Source organism: Typopeltis vanoorti, chromosome 3 (genome assembly GCF_054136105.1).
Source record: "Typopeltis vanoorti isolate ZY-2024b chromosome 3, IOZ_Tvanoo_1.0, whole genome shotgun sequence".
In the NCBI taxonomy this organism is placed as follows: Eukaryota; Metazoa; Arthropoda; class Arachnida; order Uropygi; family Thelyphonidae; genus Typopeltis; species Typopeltis vanoorti.
The window spans coordinates 28,471,423-28,481,298 of record NC_143551.1 but is presented as its reverse complement, the minus strand read 5'-3'; positions in this window follow the sequence as shown (position 1 = coordinate 28,481,298).

The following is a 9,876-nucleotide window of genomic DNA, read 5'->3' as shown; positions in this document are numbered from 1 at the left end:
GATTTGCCTTAACCGTGAAAGCAGCTACAATGTAATTCCGAAATACACCATGTAACACACGCTAAATACCTCGGTTTATACATTGGAAACAACCTTAAATGGACTAAACACATAGAATATCTTCATAGCATACAATGCTATTGCTGCAGAACTCTTCCAGACAAAAGACATGATGTCGATCAAAGTAAAAAAAAAAAAATCATATATATCATGTAATTTGCGAAACAATACTAAGGTATGATGTAACTATCTATGCAAACATAGCAAACAGTCACTTATCTAATTTAGGAAAAAACTTCACCAAATAATCGTTTTAACGGTGCTTTGGAAAACTATTTCACACCAGGAAATATAGAAACTCTTAATGGTAAAACACAAAATCCAGAATGTAAAGAACCTAAGACTCTGCATACTGTCACTAAGACACTTTCAAAAAATCTTACTGCAATAACAGAGAAACGTACCATATAACCAGATCAAACAAATCCCTCTTCACAACCAGACATTATAGAAATTTGAATGGAGCAGCCCTGAAGGTATATATCTCATACCCACATTGCTCAACAACTTGCCCTACAATGTAAAACATCTGAATTGCTACAGAGCAAGTCAACCTGTGCAAATTGTATCAGCACTTTTAGAACTGCACCACTTACAACTGAAACTGCAAGGAAAATGGAAAAAAGTTAATTATTATTTCCACTGGCTTCAGAAAAGCTAACTCAAGCTTCGATCTCAACAGGATTATATGGATTACACTTTCGCTTCATATCCATTTACTGCGAATATTAGCATTGAACTCATTTTCATAAATATAGCATTACCGTATATATATATATATATATACATCTTCATATATCTTTCCAAGCGCATACATATAAACAGTAAAATCAACACCTGCCTTTTGAAGCGTACAGAAACAAATCCAGGAAACTACCACCATCTATTATCTTCCTCACATAAGCTCTGCAGAAGCTGCGAGGAAGAAAGCAGAAATTCCAACCAAACAGCCCAAAGTATGATTATTATTTATTCAAAAAATAGCAATGTTAAAGGATATGATTCCATTCAGCATTCCTTACTGATAACAAATAATAAACTGCAAATATAATTTATAAATTAAAATGAACTGCAGATTTAAATATAAATGTAAATGGTAAAATACAGAAACGAATGATATGAACGTTGATATAAAATTATACCACATGAAATATCGTTATTATGAAATATATCTCTCTCTTAATACATTAAATGAATTATTTAAATATTCATGGGAAAATGTAAAATAGATTGTTAGTATTATTATTTATTCACATTTAAATAAGATATTCAGTTAATATTAGGTACTGAATATTTGTAGTAGTGAAGAAAAATATAATAGTAATACTTCAAATGTATATTTGTAAATAATCTGTATATGTGAAGATAATAATAAACTTTCTCCAAAAAGAAATGTAGTAAATGTGAACTACACTTAATGATTTTATTATTATATATTAAATATTAAGCAGCTGCCTCTCCAAGGCAAGCTCGTCCGATACGCAGACGATACAGCTATAATAGCGATTTATAATAATGCAAGCATAGCCCAAACAAATATGCAACAATTCTTCATGCAAAAAATTGCGTTTTAATCTGCTGTGAGCAAGCTTTGCGCAAGATAGGTGCCGCGCTTGCTCACAGCAGACACACCAGAATCCAAACAGTTGTCAAAAAAGTGGACAGAAATAGGCTGTTCAGGTCCAAAGAAGACTGTATCGGTTCCATCGGCAGGAAAGGTCATGGTGTTTTGGGATGAGAAAGGCATTTTGTTTATTAATTATCTTGGAAAGGGTTAAACAATAATCGGGGAATATTATTCCGATCTTTTAACCAGACGAGACGAAAAAATTCTTTGGCGCTGAACGTCCACTGTTTTGACTGCTGTTTGGATTCTGGTGTCTCTTGGTGAATCCAAGTCTCATCCATAATAATAAATCGACCAACGAAATCAGTTTTCTTCTTGTTAAAAAGTTCCAAGCACTGTTCAGGGAATGCGTTTTGGATCTTCTGTGAACAAGGGCGACACCTATCTTGAACAAAACTTGCTAACAGAGGATCAAAAACGCGATATTTTGCATGAAGAACTGCATGAAGAATGCAATATATTCTTCACGTTCTTTCGAAATGCTTATAGTCATTTCAAAAGAATTTCATTGCTGTCTATGGTCGAAGTCGAGAAGTTTTCAAACCACCCTAATAATATGCAATTAAGAGACAGATTACACAACAACAACAACTTAACAAGATAAAAACTGGTAATAAACTCCTAAATAGAAAAATATATTTAGGAAATATTTCCTAAAAATTAATCACAAAATATTAGCGAGCAAATTTCGTAATTCTTGTTACCCGTAAGAGACCCATCATAATCAACAGGACTCTGTCTTTAATTAAAATCGACGGTTCGACATTGCCAGGACGTTCATATTCGTAACACTTGATATAAGAGTTAGTTTCATTTAAAAATTCCAATTTTTCAAAATAAGATAGGCTACATCGAAGAATCGGAAATACTTTTATCTATGTATCGATAGCGTAGCTACTTGCAGGACAACTCTAGTCAGGAAGGGCTCAACTGAGGAACCAGTGAGCGAATAAAGATTGGGGCACGTCTGTGGAATGCTCTCTGTTAAAAGAGATTGACGATCTGTGGCTGGCTTACAAAAAGAAGCTGAAAGTAGAAAATGAGGTTACATGATAGAAGCGAATCAGTTATTGAAGGAGTTATGCAGGATTGACGCTGAAGATGTTTTCAGTATATGATAGAAAGCGAGAAGGCAAGAAGGTCACTATTTAAAATTATATAAGCTGTTGTTAGCAATTGCGTGAATGGGTTGCCATTTCTTATGAGTGAATAATCAGGCAATGGGTTTAAGGAAAGGTTTCATATGTATTGCAGGAACATGGGCTAGTATGTAAATAATGGATCTCCCCTGATGAGTCTTCTGTTTCCATCCAGACTACGGAATAATTTTCATTTATTTTTATTTTTTTTTTAATAATAACATTTTATTTATCATCTTACACAATATTTACATATAATATATACACATATTTACATATATTTACATATTACATATATTTTTTTAGTAGCGAATTTTATACAAATTTTTAAGGTTTTGGGCGACGTCCTTTGTTTTTCGTTCGTTGTTGAAGTGTTGAAAAGTGAACAGTCCTCTCTGTTCACTTTTCAACACTTCAAAATTTGGTTTCTTCTTTTTAGCAGATTTCGGTAAATTTTTTATCACTGTATTCGGCTTGACTTGTAGAGTTACTTGGGAACACTTTCAAATTTATAACAGGAGTTGGAACCACTTTAAAACTATAAAAAAGGGGGCAGCGATATCACCGTGCGTCCGATCGTATGCCTACACAGAGCGCCCTCTATGTTTTCAGTAATAATAATAATAATAATAATAATAATAATGATTTTTTGTAAATACTTTATTGTGTCTTGCATACATATAATAGTTACATCATAAAATTATAGAAATTGCGAAATTTAAAAATTCTAAAAATTACATACTTATAATAATAATAACTAGTATTTTTTAAAATTCAATGATTTTTATTATCAAAATTATGATTGCATATTATGCAATTACAAAACATGTTGTTCGAGTTTTTTTTCTTCTTTAACAAATGAATTATAAATTATAAAAAATAACAATGAATTATGAATTATAAAAAAATGAAAATTCATACGAATTTTCATTTTTTATATAATGTGTTCGTAATAGTTACTATAGATTTATTTATAATTTTCAATTGAATAAGATTACATTTTTAACAGCATTTATAGTATAACATGCTATATTTTAGAATTTTCACTTTTAATATATTTTTTAAACAATATTTTTTTAATTTTTTTTGTACTCTTTAATTCCTATACATTTTATTTTTATATTATTATTATTATTCTAAGAAACCTTTACATCAAAGGATTAATTAATTAAATAATATTTTTTAAACTGCATTTATAGGATAACAGTACATATATTTTACAATTTTTACTTTTAATGTATTTAAGCGCCGTAACTACAGCACTTTAATGTAATAAATAATTTTTTTTCTCTGTTGATCTCGGTTGAGATGTAATGTCTCTGCTTGCATCCTCAAAGCTTTTTAATCAGCTTATCTGAGGATGACCCCGGTTAGATATATCTATTTTTTTATTGATTTGATTGTCGTGTTGGAAGTAGGCCGATGTTTGGGAGGTCAAATGAATGATCTGAAACGTCTAATCAAAGTGAAATTGCTGGTAAGTTCTGGTGTCATTGCATCTGTCTTGGTGGTTCACATTCATTTTTGTTGTGGTCTTCTTTTTGAACTAATTAGAAGACTTCTTTATTTTCACTATGGCAGCCTTTCTATGTCTTCTGAGCTTTTAATTTCTATCGGTTTTGAAGTTTGTGACTTTCATCAAGAATATCTTGATATTTCAGATCCACAAAAATTGGTAATTTTTTTCTGTTTTTGCTTGGTACTACAGGTTCTGGTTGAATGGTATTAAATATCCAGATAATTAATATTGTGTTGTCTAGCAATGCGTTCAAGTCCTTGTGAACTGGTTTTTTCTGTTTGCTGGCTTTTATGAGATCGTCTCTTGTGGACTTGCTTGTAAGACGAACTATAACTGGTTCAGTTCGTGGCAAGCTTTGTTTTTTGCTCTTCCTAGGAATCCGATTTACGGTCTGAATGTCGTTAAGCTGTAGGGGGATGTAAATTGTATGGCCTAATTTTAAAAATACATCTCTGAGGTTTCCTGCAGGTGCAGTTTCAGGAAGACCGTTTATGATAAGATCTTCATGTTGTTGCTGATTTAAACCTTGCCATTGCAGTTTTAGAGAATGAAGTTCTTGAGGGAGTTTGGATGTTTCTTTTATCAAATTGTGTTGCCTGTCATTTAGTGCGTTAATGCTGATTTTAATGTCTTTTGCAGTTTGCAACACATCTATCACTGTCAAGTTATTATGTTTGACCAAGTCGTCATATTCGCTAGATTTCTTTGTTAATTGTTCGTTCTGATTGTTGAAGAGTTCTTGTGCAAGATCTAATAAGCTGGCTTTTATAGTCTCTAGACCGTTTTCTATTAGTATATTTAAAGATTTGATATCATAGGACTCACCTGCATTTTTTATCTATTCATTTCGTCGTCTGATTTTGCCTCCGGTATAATCGGTTGCATCGTAGGTGGCTCCCTTAGGTGCGTTTCTTTGTTCCTCCTGCAGATCATACATTTCCATTCCTCACGTTTTCCATTCTTCACATGTTGCATTGGTTTTACGTTGCCAGGTTGTATCTGAAAAGCTGGCACATTTTAAGTTTAGAATCCTACTGCATTTCCTACAGGTTATTTCATTTCCGTAGGCAAATAAATCCTTCAGGCATTTGGTTCACTTCATGACTCAACTTTCTTCCCTTGAGCAAGCCTGCCATGATTGTAAAGATGGCGACGTCCTTCCTTCTTCACTCGCTGTTGAGTGTGATACTTTCTGTTCACTTTTCAACACTTCAAAATTTGGTTTCTTCTTAGCCGATTTCGGTGAATTGTTATATCGCTGTCTTCAGCGTGACTGGTAGGGTTACTTGGGAACACTTTCTAAAAACAGGAGTTGGAACCACTTTAAAACTATAAAAAACGGGGAGTAGCGATATTACCGAGCCCTCATTCATGTGCCTACACACCGCCCTATTTGACATGATTATGATGATGATGATGATGATGATGATGATGATGATGATAATAATAATAATAATAATAATAATAATAATAATAATAATAATAATAATAATAATAATAACATTCTCTGAATTTATTATAACAGAACAATGAAATCTGGATTCAAAAGCATTTTATTTTATGGAACAAAATATTCACTGAACTTGTGCAGCAAGAGTTTAGTAATAAATCAACTGCTTAAATAACAATATATTAACAGGTATCTGTATCTAACTTGAAAATTCAATTCAGACGTCATCATGCTGAAGAACAGTGAAGAATATTTTGACAGATATTTGGTATGAAATGAAGTTAGAACACATGTTGGAACATATTGGAACACATGAACTCAATGTATTACGGTTTACGACTCCCAACATTAGTAGCTCTACACAAATATAAGCTAAAATAGCTCTTTTAAGTTACAGATGGTGTGATAAAAACAATGACAACAAAATGTTTTATAGGAAGCAAACCTCTTCGTATACAGCACAGCCTATATCATCACAATCAAGCTTGTGTGCAAACGATAAGAGCAAAAGCCAACGGCAAAGTAATCTGCACCATGGATAAATCTTCTCTACAAGAAAACTCAACAAACTGAGAGCTCATATTCGAAAATTAGGTCCTAATTAGAAGGACAGCTGAAAAATAATAGTATCAAAAACTTACTCATAAATACATATAATTTGATCAATAAAACAATTACTGAAGTTAATAAAGAACTCATGCGAAGAATTATTGTCACTGCACAGAAAATTAAAAGATGAATCAAAAGCCAACCATTGTTTTCAATATATTCACTTTCTTCTGAACTGGAGTTACTTCGTTAATCTCCCCAGAGAAATACAAATGAAAGCACTGATTTGCAAAAGAAGTAGTAGAAGTTGAAGTCGAAAAATGAAGTGTAAAATTAGATAAATAAATAAAAAGCACTGCATTAAAGGAGCTTATGGAAATGTGAATAAGAAATAGAAATGAGCCAAATACACTAAACTAGAAACATGCATAATATTTTAAACGAATATAAATGATGGATCTGAAAGTGGTTTACTTTAATTCTGGAAATGAAATATCAAATATTTAAATTCAGAAAGATATGAATTCTGAGAATAATAACAGTGAAAAGACAGAATAAATTTCAAAATCGTATGATAAATAAATGTACTTAGGCCCAGCGTACATATTGATGTTAATCTAAACGATCATGATTACTTACGCAGAATGGTGGAGGAAAGTTAACAAGACACTCTTGATGAGAGGATATCATAAAAAACGACGGCTTTGATGATAATGCTCGTGATGAAGAAAGGAAGCTGTTCACTTAAACTGATTTTATAATAAAACACTTTGGTGAACTTCATTAGAAAAAAAATAATAGTTTAATTATTGAAACAAATGTGGCCATGTGATCTTGCATAGATTCGAAGTGGGGAAAAGGTTTTCATTGTTTCTTGTAAAGTATACTGAAAAAATTTGCTGTAAAGTTTATACAAGCAAGAATGAAAATGTTCATAAAATCTTGCTGATGTACAGATGAGCACGGTGTGTCGTGTAGGATTAGTTTTTCAGATCATGAAAAAAGTCCACGCCAAATATACAATACTGGAAATTGGCGCAGATTCAAAGCAAAAAAAATTCTGTTCATGTTAAGGTCAATTTATTACAAATTACTGTTTTCGTCAGGATGACTTAAAATCGTTCCCCCCTTCTGAACCGTCGATCAAGAGAGACAAGAAAAGAAAAACTGTTCCGGGAAATTTGTTATTTCTGAAACTATGAACGATGCTAAGCGACCCGAGTCTGAAAGAGAGAGCTTCTTGTGCTAGTGGCATTCTCTGATATATATTAAAGGATATAATAGATATAGTTTTTTTATACTGAACAAAATTTTAATACAATAAAAGTAACAATAAGTTAAGAATATCTGTTGTTTTTTTGGTTTTGTTTTCCTAGCAAAATTTGCTTTAAAAAATATATTTTAAAAGAAAAGAGCTATAAAGAAAATAGCATATCCGACAATCAATAATAAGAAAGTCGTTTGGAGATGATATAAACGTAAGACTTGGACAGCTTCCGTTTCTTAAAGGAGTAATCACTTTTCCCTCGTGCTTTTAGGTCTTCTTTAAATAAGATTTCATTTATGATTTTCATAAGTATGCCTGACTGTTGCAACTTGAGTGATCTGAAAAATTAAAGAAATATTTAAGTTGCTTTTTGTTTTCTATATTTACATGATAAGAAAATGAATTTGTTTAATATCTACATATAACAGTTAAAAAGGAAAAAAAAACATAAATGCGATTTAACTTATTAAATTTCACAGTCATTAATCCAATTTTGGATATTCAATATATCTTTTGCACTATAATAAAATACAACACATCTTGTAACAGCTAATCGTTTGTACCTAATCGTTTCGGGATGAAAAAATATGAAAACTCTTAACATACTTATGAACAGCAGCAGCCGGATTCTGACGATGCTGTTAAATTCGACTTCAATTTTGCATAGGCAAAAATAAATACTTTGAAATAGATAAAATATATCATTTATTAAACAGCTGCAAGCTTCTTTGGCAGAGTTTAAAAGGAAAACCTCATATATCACAGGTAAAATAATTCTTATTTTTACCAAATAATATGTTTTAATTATTCAAAAACATTGATGTCAGCTAAAGAACAATAACACAAATTTAAATATAAATAAAGAATGAAAATACTTCCGTTAAAACAGAATCCTTCTAAGCATGCAGTCCTACATTCGCTTTGATTTCTCGACAGTATTTCCATACTAACGGTAAATCGTATTGTGTGTCCATGTGTGTGTAATGCAATGGAGGATAATAATTCCCAGTCTTCTTGAAGAGAAGGCAGTCATTACGATTTAAGTTAGGACGAAGGAGTAATGATTCTGATTGATCATATGCAACTACGAAAACTCTGACAGTCGAAGAGACCAAAAGGAAATATTAATACCAACTTTCAAAACAAAAACCAAGAAACAATACATGCGTAAACCCAAGGAATAGCGTAACCAAGGAAACACCCAAGGGCAACAAACAAATACATACCTATCTAATCCCATCACTTCCTACCCTATCCTTCCCTCTTCCGCCTACACCCATCGTCTCTCACCTCCCCTCACGGATATTTCTTCTATCCCCAACACCTGGCTGACTGGCCCCTGTGGGCAACGAACACGTACCTCTCTCATCCCGCTTCGTCCTTGCTCCCTCCCCCACACACACGACTGGCAGGTAAATATGGGCACCTGCACATCACTGATACTTCCCCACATGCATGTCTGGCAACCAGAGGCAACAAACATGTTATCCTCTCTCTACTTCCCTACACCTTCATCTCACCAAACACACATCACTTTCCCCCTATATCCTGAGGGGGGGTCATAAATTCTGTTTGAAGCATCACCATATCTTTTGAAATGCTCATTACTCTTTTTCTCGAGCGGTAGATCTCACTTCTCCTAGTCTTGCTATTGAGAATTCTCGCAATCCTAAACAAGATCAGATTGCCATCTCTATGATAACTTTATAAGAGCCATTTTGCATAAATATATTAGTGGTCGTCTGAATGTTCATGAAAACTCGTATTTAGTTTGAATGTCTCTTAGATATTAATAACAGAAATTTTATTAATTTCTTAGAGAACAGGGATACCATACAATACAACAGCACTTATTCGAATATTACAAATTGCCATCACACAGCAATATAAAAGAAATTTTATAAAACTCACGTCTAGTATTACGTTGCGTTCACATGAAACAACTATAACAGAAAGTTGTCTAATGTAGACGGAGTATATTCTAATCCTGAATAATGGCAAAGTCATTAAATAACTTCTCTCCTCTCTCCGTATTTCTGAGGAGGGTATCGTTCCCCTTAGTGAAGGGTTATTGGGAGTAGTATGGTGAGCTTTTGCTACAGATCTGTCAGCTGAGTTACAGGGGATGAAGAAATGCTGACCCAATCAATCTTGCAAGAGTATATGTTTGCATTGATGAATTTGTATGAATGGATAAAGGACATCACAAACATTCATGCGCAAAGCCTTAGCCTTTTAACTTGAGAACGGATATGCTAAAGCACT